Source organism: Bufo gargarizans, unplaced genomic scaffold, assembly GCF_014858855.1.
Source record: "Bufo gargarizans isolate SCDJY-AF-19 unplaced genomic scaffold, ASM1485885v1 original_scaffold_2051_pilon, whole genome shotgun sequence".
NCBI classification, from domain to species: Eukaryota; Metazoa; Chordata; class Amphibia; order Anura; family Bufonidae; genus Bufo; species Bufo gargarizans.
The window spans coordinates 134,884-149,345 of record NW_025334622.1 but is presented as its reverse complement, the minus strand read 5'-3'; the positions used below and the strand labels follow the sequence as shown (position 1 = coordinate 149,345).

Sequence of the window (14,462 nt, the reverse complement as noted above, 5' to 3'; positions counted from 1 at the left end):
ACTGATTATCTCTGTCTATAGTATAAGGACAGGAGAGAACACAGTGGTGTAACTAGAGTTCTAAGGGCCCCAGGGCAAACTTTGGATAAGGTTTCCCCCTCCCCATAATAAGTTTGAATGGGTTGTAGTACCCTGTCACTGATCACTACACAAACTCGCAGCGTCTAAACCTCTATAGCTATAAAGTCCCTGTAAAGCCCCCTACGGTGTCCTAGTAGTTAAATGTCCCCTTATAGTGGACCCAGCAATAATAATGCTCTGGTTGTGTTACCAGTATTAAAAATACCTCTGACAGTGTCTTCAGTAATAGTAATGCCCCCCATACTTCCCCCAGTCCACAATCCCATCCTCTTTGTCCTCAGTAATAATTTAGCACTTTTAATGAGCCAGGGAGAACTGTGGCCAACTACTACTACTCCTGGCCGGTACTGATACCGCTGCTACCACCCACATTCTAACTCTAGGAGGACGAGGCATGGGTCTTTCGTTTTGTACTCTCCCATTTTCCAGACATATTATTATGAGGCCTATAAATGAAAAGTCAGGGGTTCAGTACACAGATCATTAAACAGTACTAGCAAAATTGCAAGTGTGTTTTCTGTAATTTAAAGACAAAGGCACAATTATAGAGTCATTAAACTTTTCTTTCACTCAGATGGACTGTGTAAGTGCATAGTTATAACTGTTCTTTTTTTTACCAATTTTCTTTTTTAAAACCTTAAGTTACTTATTGCCAGCACAGCACCCCAAATAGCATTCTGCTGCTATGCTGAGCAATTGCACATTACTAGAAGGGCCTTATATTCATGTTATCTTACTAATGTACTTCATTCACCGGTTCCGTTCTCTTCCCTGCGTAAATTCTACACAAAGATCATGTGGTCCAGTCCCTGAACTTGTCATCCACTGCCCGTACCAAATACATTTAGTCTCCGTCGCCAAGGACTCTGTAGACGATTTTTAAACTAGTGTCGGTGGCTCTACCGTGGAGGGCTCGTCCCCGCTATGGTCACATGTTTCCAGTTCCATGCGGTCACATGGTATAGATACAGTTGAAGCAGTCCAGGTATACCATGTGACCGCAGCAGGGACGAGCGCTCCACGGTAGAGGGGATCTTGACAAATACTGAATGAGAGGATTGATAACCCAGAAAATAGTCCCTGTACAGGGTCACCCTTATTGAGATAAAACATAACTTTTACGATTTATGCTAAAAGGAAATACAAGTGTCATCCATTAGAACTATGGGGGTCCCGCTGTCCCTATTATGTTATGGTGTACAGATCACGTATATCACCTGATAGGATATTGGAGTGAGGTGTTGGCTCAAAGTGCACATGAAATTCTGGTGGGGGGGTGGGGTTGATCCACAAGTATTTTAGGGTGAATATATAGGTATCTAGATTACCCAATATGTCCCAGGTCTAGTGGTCTCTGTGTGGTCTGGCTGCAGGATACCTACTGGATTCTCCCAAAATAGTGGAGAACTCAATTTAGTGAATACTCGCTTTAGTGAGGAGTCATACATAGTGGAGAGTGTCCACTCCGGAGGTCTCCCCTTACTCCTTTTCTACACCCCTAAGCGGGGGAAGGAGGGGAAGTAGGTACGTTCAGATCACACATACACACTGCTATCAGAACCTAAGTCTGGAGAGAGATCTCCTCCACGGCTGGGGTCTCCACTTGCTCTTTTCCTACACCCCTAAGCAGATGAATTTTTGCTAAATTCTTACTGAATCCGATCAGTAATAATTTCAGGGACTTATTGTTTAAGTATGTGCTTTCCCAGGTTATTGGATAATGTAGGAATGAGATCTTCAGCAGCATGATATGTTTAGGGAGATACAGAAGACAAGGAGGAGTAGCTGGTGGGGAGGGAGCTCTCCAGAGGGATCTGATAAATGATGCTGTGATCCTGTAGTTCACAGGACATCAGTGTGACCAGCGTGACAGTGGGCTGGGGACACAGCTTTTTTTTTTTACATTTAGAAAAAATATAATAAGGGCTCATTCAGACTGCCGTATGCTGTCCACAAAAATGCAGATCCGTTTTTTTGCGGATTAGATGCTGTCCCATTCACTTCTATGGGGTCCTTTTCTACCATTGCACGGCTCAACATAAAAATTAAACATGTCCTATACTGGTCCGTAAAAATCAGGACATGGCCCTATTGAAGTCTATGGATCAGCAAAAAAATGGAATGCAATCCGTTTTTTTTTAGGACATGCTGAACTGTCCGCAAAAAAAAACGGATCCGCATATGGCTGTCTAAATGAGCCCTTTAAAGCAGATTAAAAAAAATTATAATACTTTAGGAGCTTTACTCTTTATTCTCAACACCTCTGCTTGCCTGTCAGTGAATGAAAACCTCTCTTTGCTCTCAGAGGGAGGAAAGATTGCCCAAATTCTAAAGCTGCTAGCTGTGTGACTGTGGCTGGACATTCAGTCTGCGAATATCACCTTGAAGGTTTCCATTCACTGACAGTGTTGTAGCCATTTTGCAATTCTAAGTCGCATTGGCGACCATTTTGATCACAATCTGGAGCATTGTGTACGGATGCATCTGAGCATCTAGAAAATTGCTGGTGAGTTGAGGTTCTATGTGCCGATACAAATAATCCTATACTGCTTTCCCAATGGTTCCCTGGCCCTGGGGGCTTCACTATTGGCTGAGAAAGCAAAAGGCGGGAGCAGGATTACAATAAAATGTGGCAGGTCCTTGAGCTTCCCCTTAGCACAACCCAAACTCCCCTGATGAAGCCAGCGCCCTGGTGAAACATGTAGGAGGGTTTCCTCCTGGGCATCCTTTTTAGGCAGGGAACCGCCATTCTACTGCTGGCACGGGATAGTGCTTACTAACAGACAGACCTACAGAATCTACCTCCTGATGGAAGGGTGTGTGTGGGCAACTTTAGAAAACTGCTGGCGAGTTAGAATTACTGTATTTTTCGCTTTATATGACGTAACTGATGATAAGACCAGGTCTTTTTAGGAGAAAATTAAGAAAAAATATATTTTTACTAAATGGTGTGCTTTTGAACTAATGGGGGGGCAGTTCAGTTAGGGATCTGTGGAGGGCAGCTGTCACGGCTGAGGATGGGGGAAATCCTCAGCCGTGCGATGATGTAAGATGTCCGGTCGCTACTAGGCCAGGACCACAGAATTAGGGAGCAGGTCACCTCCTAATGCGTCCCTAACGCTGACCCTGTCTCCTGTCTGCATGAGCCGACCTTGATGGTAGGAGGGCTCATACGCTGGAACCTTATAGTCCCTACAAGCCCTCAAGTCGGCCCTGAACTAGAGACAGAGTAAGACAACCCACTCCTCCTAGACACGGAGGAGCAGGAGTCTCACTGGCCAAGCAGCATGAAGAAAGGGTACATAAACAGGTCTATGGATAAGACAGGTGAACCCACACAGTTCCACACCTACCTGTCTCAGCCTAGCTGACTGGATCCCTGTGCTGGCATGCTGAAGATCACCACGCATCCACACACAGGGACCCAGATCCATAGCTGCACTAAAACACAAGGAAAGATGGGACATCAACAACACATCAAAGGAAATAAACTTATGACCGGAAGGGTGGCCCTTACAAGAAGGATGGAATCCACAGGAGGCTGCTTCAGCCAAGCATGACTGAAAGCAACCTACTGAGCTGTGCTCCAGACACAGGCTTTATAGGGCAAAGTGGCCACACCCACTGGTCAACCACACCCAGTGACACAACACACACACTGGGAAGGAAGTTAACCCTTCCAGCACACAGAATAACGTTATAGGGAGGGGGGGGATCTGTGGAGGGCAGCGTTATAGGGAGGGGGGGGATCTGTGGAGGGCAGCGTTATAGGGAGGGGGGGGATCTGTGGAGGGCAGCGTTATAGGGAGGGGGGATCTGTGGAGGGCAGCGTTATAGGGAGGGGGGATCTGTGGAGGGCAGCGTTATAGGGGGGGGATCTTTGGAGGGCAGCGTTATAGGGGGGGGGGGATCTGTGGAGGGCAGCGTTAGAGGGGGGGATCTGTGGAGGGCAGCGTTATAGGGGGGGAATCTGTGGAGGGCAGCGTTATAGGGGGGGGATCTGTGGAGGGCAGCGTTATAGGGGGGGGGGGGATCTGTGGAGGGCAGCGTTATAGGGGGGGGATCTGTGGAGGGCAGCGTTATAGGGGGGGATCTTTGGAGGGCAGCGTTATAGGGGGGGGGGGGGATCTGTGGAGGGCAGCGTTATAGGGGGGGGGGATCTGTGGAGGGCAGCGTTATAGGGGGGGGGGATCTGTGGAGGGCAGCGTTATAGGGGGGGGGATCTGTGGAGGGCAGCGTTATAGGGGGGGGGGGGATCTGTGGAGGGCAGCGTTATAGGGGGGGGGGATCTGTGGAGGGCAGCGTTATGGGGGGGGGGGGATCTGTGGAGGGCAGCGTTATGGGGGGATTCGACCCCATAAAATTGGGCCCTAGTCATAGCCATCACATATAAAGTGTATCCAGCAGCCCCCAGCAGTGCTGCTTTGCTAAACTTGCAGTAATCCCTTATCTGTAAGCAGTACTCGCCATTGATTAATGAAGTGTGCGGGGCCGAAGCGTGACTGAGTAAGTGACGTGCGCTGCCGGTCTGCCCGCTGCATGCATGGCGAGTACTGCTTACAGATAAGGGATTACTGCTAGTTTATATGTGATGGCTACTCTTACCCTGATAACGCCCCTGTGTACATGTCACTGGTACATCGCAGGCCGCTATGCCTATGCAGCACAGCCTGCGATGTGCCGGCCATGTAATACTGCTGTATTCGCTTTATAAGACGCACGGCCATATCCCCCCTACCCACTTCTGGGGGGGGGGGGGGGGAGTGTGTCTTAGAAAGCAGAAAATACAGAATATGTGCTGATGAAAATAATCATATACAGCTTTTCCATTAATCAACTGCCAATATTATATTATACTCTATACAAGTAAGAAGGGTGACTTGCATCTAGATGTGCTAGAATGGAATCCGTGGTGTGGCCTTGGTACTGCCACCCTAGACTACAAAACCCTTAAAGATAATGATGCATTTATCTCCTGATGTTCATGTTCAAGCTGACAATCCGAGCACAACTATGATTGACCATTTGTATTATTCAATGGTCCCAGCCGAGGAAATCTCAGAAAACTGTTGTGCCACTCTTGTGCAGCCACTAAAGGTCTGCAGCAGTTCACAGAGGAGGCCATCTTAAAAGTCTCCATAGGCAGAAAATTGTTAGAAGAACCAGACAACATGTAATGTCTATGGTCAGCTGTAATCCTGCCATATCCATCTTTCTCATTATACAAGGATAAAACATATAATACTGGTGGAGAAAACAAGACTGAAGACAAGATCTTCACAGCCTTCTACAGATCATAGAGGACATTTCATGAGACCTTATCTCCATCTACCTGATCATCCTGTGGGACATTGTGATGTTCTTCTGGACCATCCTGTGGAAGCAGAGGACTGGGACATCTCTCTGGTGTTCTTCTCTCTTCCTTAACTGTAGGAAACACATCCAGTGACTGAATTCATCCCTTACATACAGATAATGAGAGGACGTGTGTATTTAGTCATGTCTATTACCTGGTGATGTGAGCGACCGGTGATCCTCCATCATGATGTCCTTGTACAAAACTGCTGGCGAGTTAGAATTACTGTATTTTTCGCTTTATATGACGTAACTGATGATAAGACCAGGTCTGTTTAGGAGGAAATTAAGAAAAAAATATATTTTTACTAAATGGTGTGCTTTTGAACTAATGGGGGGGCAGTTGAGTTAGGGATCTGTGGAAGGCATCGGCCCAACGGGAAATTTCCCTGTAAGGTCTATGGCCAATCCACCCCTGGTGGCTGGGGAGGGGATGATGTTATTTACATGGGGCTGAGAAATTATAATTTTTGAGGACACTAAGGCCCCTTTTTCACACAAGCGATATGGCCTAAAATCTATATTGCGATATAATTTGAAGCATGTGCGATAACGATATATATCGCGATATATTATTTTCCATATTTGGAGGAGGGGGTTAAACTTTTTTTTACCTTTTATTTACTAACTATTAGCCCCCTTAGGGACTAGAACCCTTGTCCTATTCCTTCTAATAGAGCTCTATCAGGGTGAATAGGAGCTCACACTCTCCCTGCTGCCCTGTGCATAGTACACACAGCAGCAGGGAGCTTACCATGGAGAGCTTCAGTAGTGTCCTGGCTGCCATGGTAACCGATCGGAGCCCCGCGATTACACTGCTGTTCATTTACTCATATGCACCTTTGTGCTGCTACTGACCTAGCGCATAGGTCTAATGTTCCACTATGGAACTAACATGATCTAAAGTGTCGCCCCACCGCATCAATATAAGGGTTTTAGTGTGTTGAACTTTGCGCATATTCTCAAATATTGAAAAGACTCAATAATGGAATGATCAGTGATTTTTCTCAGTCGGATAACTGGACCTAGTGTGTTGGAGGTATTGGACTCCAGTTACCTCTCAGCTCTGCGCTGTTGCTGCTGGTTTTCTATTCATTGGACCTAAGCTGCCACCTAGCATCAGCTGCCCAGTATTGTCGTCCACTTGCCACCTGCGGCTATATTTATTGCTGCTTTTTATCATCATATTCACATGAATTTTTGCCATCTTAGTCAATTATTCCTGCGCATTGTGTATTGTATTTTTATTAGTTAATAACCCTTTTATGTATGTGCCCATAACCTCAATAATTAAACGTAGTGACCACATTTCCTCAGGTGTGCCCAGCCATTTTTACATATATTTATTGGTTTGGGTAAAAGTTATAGCGTTTACAAACTATGGTACAAAAATGTGAATTTCCGCATTTTGAAGCAGCTCTGACTTTCTGAGCACCCGTCATGTTTCCTGAGGTGCTAGAAAGCCGGGATAGTATAAATACCCCCCAAATGACCCCATTTTAGAAACAAGACACCCCAAAGTATTCGCGGAGGGGCATGGCGAGTTCATGTACGATTTAATTTTTTTTCACAAGTTAGCGGAAAATTACACTTTCTGAAGAAAAAATAATAATAATAATAAAGTTTCCATTTCTGCTAACTTCTGGCAAAAAAATAAAAAAAATCTCCCACAGACTCACTATGTCCCTCAGTGAATACCTTGGGGTGTCTACTTTCCGAAATGGGGTCATTTGTGGGGTGTGTTTACTGTTCTGGCATTTTGGGCGGGGCTAAATTGTGAGCAACCCTGTAAAGCCTAAAGGTGCTCGTTGGAATTTGGGCCCCTTTGCCCACCTAGGCTGCAATAAAGTGTCACACATGTGGTATCGCCGTACTCAGGAGAAGCAGGGCAATGTGTTTTGGGGTGTATTTTTACATATACCCATGCTGGGTGAGAGAAATATCTCAGTAAATTGACAACTTTGTATAAAAAAAATTGTCATTTACAGAGATATTTCTAACACACAGGATGGGTATATGTATAAATACACCCCAAAACACATTGCCCTGCTTCTCCTGAGTACGGCGATACCACATGTGTGACACTTTTTTGCAGCCAAGATGGGCAAAGGGGCCCAAATTCCAATGAGTACCTTTAGGATTTCACAGAGGATTTTTTTCGCATTTGGATTCCGTGAGGGGGTACGGCGAGTTCATGTAAGATTTTATTTTTTGTCACAAGTTAGTGGAATATGAAACTTTGCAAGAATAAACAAAAAAATAATAATAATTTCCGCTAACTTGTGCCCAAAAAAAAAAAAAACTTCTATGAACTCGCCATGCCCCTCAATACTTTTTGGGTGGTTTGTTTTTAGCGTGGAATCGAGTATTGCAATTTTTTCATGGTATCGAGACTAGTGTGGAGCTGGTGAGTGTTCCTCTTACCTGGGCGGGGCGTGTCCTCCTCTTCCTCTGACAATCCTTCACCATGTAACATCAGGTGTTACTATTTCTATCACCATGTGCAGGAGTCAGGCTCCAGGATGTGCTGCAGGAGGAAGCAAAGGACCTGTGATGATGTCATGACCATGTGATCATGTGTGGGAGGAGTCAGGCACCAGGCTGTGCTGCAAGAGGAAGTAAAGGACCTGTGATGATGTCATGACCATGTGATCACGTGTGGGAGGAGTCAGGCTCCAGGCTGTGCTGCAGAAGGAAGTAAAGGACCTGTGAAGATGTCATAACCATGTGATCATATGTAGGAGGAGTTATGGAAATCACATGACCAAGTTTATCTGCTCTGTGTATGCAGGACAGGACTCTGTTGTGCAGTTTGTAATTCCAGTGTGTATGTAGTAGTGCTGTATGTGTGTGATGTTTATATGGATGAGCTGTGTGTGATGTATAAGTAGTTGGGCAGGGCTGTATTGTGTAATGGCTGTATAGCTGAGCTGTATGTGTGTGATGTGTTAGTAGTTGGGCAGGGCTGTATTGTGTAATGGCTGTATAGCTGAGCTGTATGTGTGATGTGTAAGTAGTTGGGCAGGGCTGTATTGTGTAATGGCTGTATAGCTGAGCTGTATGTGCAAGATGTATAAGTAGTTGAGCACGGCTGTATTGTGTAATGGCTGTATAGCTGAGCTGTATGTGTGTGATGTGTAAGTAGTTGGACAGGGCTGTATTGTGTAATGGCTGTATAGCTGAGCTGTATGTGTGTGATGTATAAGTTGTTGGGCAGGGCTGAATTGTGTAATGGCTGTATAGCAGAGCTGTATGTGTGTGATGTATAAGTTGTTGGGCAGGGCTGTATTGTGTAATGGCTGTAAAGCAGAGCTGTATGTGTGTGATGTATAAGTTGTTGGGCAGGGCTGTATTGTGTAATGGCTGTATAGCTGAGCTGTATGTGTGTGATGTGTAAGTAGCTGGGCAGGGCTGTATTGTGTAATGGCTGCATAGCTGAGCTGTATGTGTGTGATGTGTAAGTAGTTGGGCAGGGCTGTATTGTGTAAGGGCTGTGTAGCTGAGCTGTATGTGTGTGATGTGTAAGTTGTTGGGCAGGGCTGTATTGTGTAATGGCTGTATAGCTGAGCTGTATGTGTGTGATGTGTAAATAGTTAGGCAGGGCTGAATTGTGTAATGGCTGTATAGCTGAGCTGTATGTGTGTGATGTGTAAGTAGTTAGGCAGGGCTGTATTGTGTAATGGCTGTATAGTTGAGCTGTGTGTGATGTATAAGTAGTTAGGCAGGGCTGTATTGTGTAATAGCTGTATAGCTGAGCTGTATGTGTGTGATGTGTAAGTAGTAGGGCAGGGCTGTATTGTGTAATGGCTGTATAGCAGAGCTGTATGTGTGTGATGTGTAAGTAGTAGGGCAGGGCTGTATTGTGTAATGGCTGTATTGTGTAATGGCTGTATAGCTGAGCTGTATGTGTGTGATGTGTAAGTAGTTAGCAGGGCTGTATTGTGTAATGGCTGTATAGCTGAGCTGTATGTGTGTGATGTGTAAGTAGTTGGGCAGGTCTGTACTGTGTAATGGCTGTAAAGCTAAGCTGAGTGTGATGTATAAGTAGTTAGGCAGGGCTATATAGTGTAATGGATGTGTAGCTGAGCTGTATGTGTGTGATGTGTAAGTAGTTGGGCAGGGCTGTATTGTGTAATGGCTGTATAGCAGAGCTGTATGTGTGTGATGTGTAAGTAGTTAGCAGGGCTGTATTGTGTAATGGCTGTATAGCAGAGCTGTATGTGTGTGATGTGTTAGTAGTAGGGCAGGGCTGTATTGTGTAATGGCTGTATAGGAGAGCTGAAAGTGTGTGATGTGTAAGTAGTAGGGCAGTGCTGTATTGTGTAATGGCTGTATAGCAGAGCTGTATGTGTGTGATGTGTAAGTAGTAGGGCAGGGCTGTATTGTGTAATGGCTGTATTGTGTAATGGCTGTATACTGAGCTGTATGTGTGTGATGTGTAAGTAGTTAGCAGGGCTGTATAGTGTAATGGATGTGTAGCTGAGCTGTATGTGTGTGATGTGTAAGTAGTAGGGCAGGGCTGTATTGTGTAATGGCTGTATAGCTGAGCTGTATGTGTGTGATGTGTTAGTAGTAGGGCAGGGCTGTATTGTGTAATGGCTGTATAGCTGAGCTGTATGTGTGTGATATGTAAGGAGTTAGGCAGGGCTGTATTGTGTAATGGCTGTATAGCTGAGCTGTATGTGTGTGATGTGTAAGTAGTTAGCAGGGCTGTATTGTGTAATGGCTGTATAGCTGAGCTGTATGTGTGTGATGTGTAAGTAGTTGGGCAGGGCTGTATTGTGTAATGGCTGTATAGCTGAGCTGTATGTGTGTGATGTGTAAGTAGCTGGGCAGGGCTGTATTGTGTAATGGCTGTATAGCTGAGCTGTATGTGTGTGATGTGTAAGTAGTTGGGCAGGGCTGTATTGTGTAATGGCTGTATAGCTGAGCTGTATGTGTGTGATGTGTAAGTAGCAGGGCTGTATTGTGTAATGGCTGTATAGCTGAGCTGTATGTGTGTGATGTGTAAGTAGCTGGGCAGGGCTGTATTGTGTAATGGCTGTATAGCTGAGCTGTATGTGTGTGATGTGTAAGTAGTTGGGCAGGGCTGTATTGTGTAATGACTGTATAGCTGAGCTGTATGTGTGTGATGTGTTAGTAGTAGGGCAGGGCTGCATTGTGTAATGGCTGTATAGCTGAGCTGTATGTGTGTGATGTGTAAGTAGTTGGGCAGGGCTGTATGTGTAATGGCTGTATAGCTGAGCTGTATGTGTGTGATGTGTAAGTAGTTGGGCAGGGCTGTATTGTGTAATGGCTGTATAGCTGAGCTGTATGTGTGTGATGTGTAAGTTGTTGGGCAGGGCTGTATTGTGTAATGGCTGTATAGCTGAGCTGTATGTGTGTGATGTGTAAGTAGCTGGGCTGTATTGTGTAATGGCTGTGTAGCTGGGCACCGATGCCCAACCACTTATCTTTCAGGATGAGTACATGGGAGGACCATTGCAGCATGTCTCGGATGATGACGAAACACAGGTGCCAACTGCAGGGGCTTTCGAAAGTGTGCAGACTGACCAGGAGGGCAGGGGTGAAGACTGGGTGAAGACTGGGTGGAAGATGATGTGGAGGACAATGAGGTCCTCAACCCCACATGGAATCAAGGTCATTCGAGTGACCTTTGTAGTTCGGAGGAAGAGGCGGTGGTCGCACAGGGCCACCAGCACAGCAGAAGAGGGAGCAGGGTGCAAAAGCGGAGCGGCCATCCCCTAGACAGTACGCCTGCTACTGCCCACCGCAGCAAGGGACCGAGCACACCAAAGCCAGCTCCAAGGAGTTCCCTGGCGTGGCAGTACTTCAGACAAAGTGCTGACGACAAGACACGAGTGGTTTGCACGCTGTGTAATCAGAGCCTGAAGCGAGGCATGAACGTTCTCAACCTGAGCACAACCTTCATGACCAGTCATCCAAGTGCAAAGCACGAGCTGCAGTGGAGTAGACACCTCAAAAACCAAGAAAGGTCTCTGGCTCCTCCTGCTTCCTCCTCTGCTGCATCGTGGCCTCTTCATCCACCTCTGGAGTGACAGTGCCACCCCGCAAACAGAGGATCTGCCAGCAACACCGCCACCTGGGTCACCAAGCATCTCCACAATGTCCCACGGAAGCGTTCAGCTCTACATCTCCCAAACACTGGAGCGGAAGAGGAAGTACCCCCCTACCCACCCGCGATCCCTGGCCCTGAATGCCAGCATTTCAAAATGATTCCACAGTACGTCATGCCCAGCCGCCACTACTTTTCCAGACGAGCCATCCCTTCCCTGCACAACCAAGTAGGGGAAAAAAAATCAGGTGTGCACTGCGCAACGCCATCTGTGGCAAGGTGCACCTGACTACAGATACGTGGACCAGGAAGCACGGTCAGGGACGTTATATCTCCATAAGTGCACACTGGGTAAATGCAGTGGCGGCTGGGCCTGAGGCGGATAGCAGTTTGTCGCATGTCCTTCCACCACCTAGGATTGCAGGGAGCTTCAGTTTGCCTCCTGTTGCTTCCTCCTCCTACTGCTCTGCCTCATCATCCGGTCAGCGTAACACCTTCACCACCAACTTCAGCACAGCCAGGGGTAAACGACAGCAGGCAGTTTTAAAACTTACCTGTTTGGGGGACAAACCCCACACCGTGCAGGAGCTATGGACGGGCCTTGAACAACAGACTGGTGAGTGGTTGGTGCCAGTGAGCCTCGAGCCCAACCTAGTGGTGTCCGATAATGGGCAAAATCTTGTAGCAGCTCTTGGACTAGCCAGGTTGACGCACATCCCTTGCCTGGCGCTTGTGCTGAATTTGGTGGTGCAGAGTTCCCTCAAACATGACCCCGATATGTCAGAGCTGCTGCATAAAGTGCGGGCCGTCTGTGCGCGCTTTTGGTGTTCTCACCCTGCTGCTGCTCACCTGTCAGCGCTGCAGCATAACTTCGGCCTTCCCGCTCACCCGCGACGTGCCCACCAGGTGGAACTCCACCTTGCACATGCTGGACAGACTGTGCGAGCAGCAGCAGGCGATAGTGGAGTTTCAGCTGCAGCACGCATGGGTGAGTCGCTCTGCGGAACAGCACCACTTCACCACCAATGACTGGGCCTCCATGCGAGACCTGTGTTACTTGTTGCGCTTTTTCGAGTACTCCACCAACATGGCCAGTGCAGATAATACCGTTCTCAGTGCTACTATCCTACTTCTATGCCTCCTTGAAAAAACGCTGCTGGTGATGATGAAAGAGGATGTGACACAGGAGCAGAAAGAGCGATCATTTCGTAGGGTTTCCGGCCAGTCATTCACAAGTGGCTCTGAGGGTGGGTTCCTGCACCCACAAACTCCAGGTACACAATTGTCCAGACAGGGCACAGTTCTGGAGGATGACGAGATGGAGGAGGAGGAACCTTGTTCACAGGAGGGTGGCACCCAGACCAGCTCATGGCCATCACTGGTGCATGGCTGGGGAGATACAGAGGACACAGACGATACACCTCCCACAGAGGACAGCTTTTCGTTGCCTCTGGGCAGCCTGGCACACATGAGCGATTACATGCTGCAGTGTCTCTGCAACAACCGCCGAGTTACCCACATTCTAACTTGTGCTGATTACTGGGTGGCCACGCTGCTGAATCCCCGTTACAAGGACAACGTACCGTCCTTAATTCTGTAACTGCAGCGTGATCGTAAGATGCGCGAGTACAAGCGCACGCTGGTAGACGCCCTGCTGGTGGCATTCCCACCTGACAGCGGGGGCACAGTGGAAGCACAAGGCGAAGGCAGAGGAGGAGGTCGCCAACGCAGCTGGGGCGCCACCAGCACCTCAGAAGGCAGGGTTAGCATGGCCGAAATGTGGAAAAGATTTGTCAGCACACCACAACAACCAGCACCACCAGCTGATATGGAACGTCTTAGCAGGAGGCAGCATTTCACCAACATGGTGGAGCAGTATGTGTGCACACGCCTACACGTACTGCATGACGGGTCTGCCCCCTTCAACTTCTGGGTCTCCAAATTGGGCACATGGCCTGAGCTTGCCCTTTACGCCTTGGAGGTGCAGGCCTGCCCTGCAGCCAGTGTATTATCTGAACGTGTGTTTAGCACGGCCGGGGGCGCTATCACAGACAAGTGCAGCCGCCTGTCCACAGCCAATGTGGACAAGCTCACGTTCATTCAAATAATTCAGGCATGGATCCCACAGGACTTGTCCGTACCTTGTGCAGAATAGACATGTATACCGGCCTTACCCAGCCATTGTTATACTGCAGCACAATTGCTCATTCTTGTATTTTGGATATTTCACACCCTTTTGGAGTGTACCCTAATAAAAAAAAAAAAATTAAAACCAGTGTTGGCTACCTCGTCCTCCTCCACCGCTGCTTCCACCTACACCGTTACTTCCACCGCCTCCTCAAACTCCTACTTCATATGGACCTCCACCTCATAAATCAAAGATTTATTTATTTGTATGTATTTTATTTTGTCATTTCACTAATTTGGTTACATTTTCGGGTGAAATTAACCAATTTTTGGCTTTAATATACCCCTCCTCTACCTAGTTGACAGCTTAATAAATTTCACTAAATTTTTATTTTACATTTTTGGGTGACATAAAAAAAAAATTCTATCATAGACCCCTGCTCTACCTAGTAGACAGGTTAATAAATTTCACAAATTTTTTGTTACATTCTTGGGTTGACATTTTACAATTTTGGACGTGAATAAACCCCTGCTCTGCATAGGTGACAGGAACAGAATTTTTTTAAAATAATCTGTTCCATTGGTGGGTGACATTAACCCATTTCTGGTGATGAAAAACCCCTACTCTGCATAGGTGAGAGGGACTTAAATTTCTAAAATTCGCCTTTAAATTGGCCCTTTTATTCGATCCTTTTACGCTTCAATAATTTGTCCCACATTTCCACTGTATCATATTTAATTTGAAACAATTAACCTCCCTTGGATGTGGTCTCTCTTTCTCACGCTCCCTCTCCGGCGTGGAACCCCGATTCGCCGATAACCG

At 46.9% G+C, this 14,462-nt stretch overlaps 1 long non-coding RNA gene across 1 annotated transcript; it reads right to left on the bottom strand.

The window, feature by feature from the left end:
- Positions 1-5,447: 5,447 nt before the first annotated feature.
- LOC122923907 lies at positions 5,448-7,984 on the bottom strand. The gene is made up of 3 exons (XR_006387339.1): positions 7,861-7,984; positions 5,592-5,707; positions 5,448-5,508 (listed from the first exon to the last, which is right to left on the bottom strand). It is a non-coding gene; the product is annotated as an uncharacterized LOC122923907 (long non-coding RNA).
- Between the last annotated feature and the right edge of the window lie 6,478 nt (positions 7,985-14,462).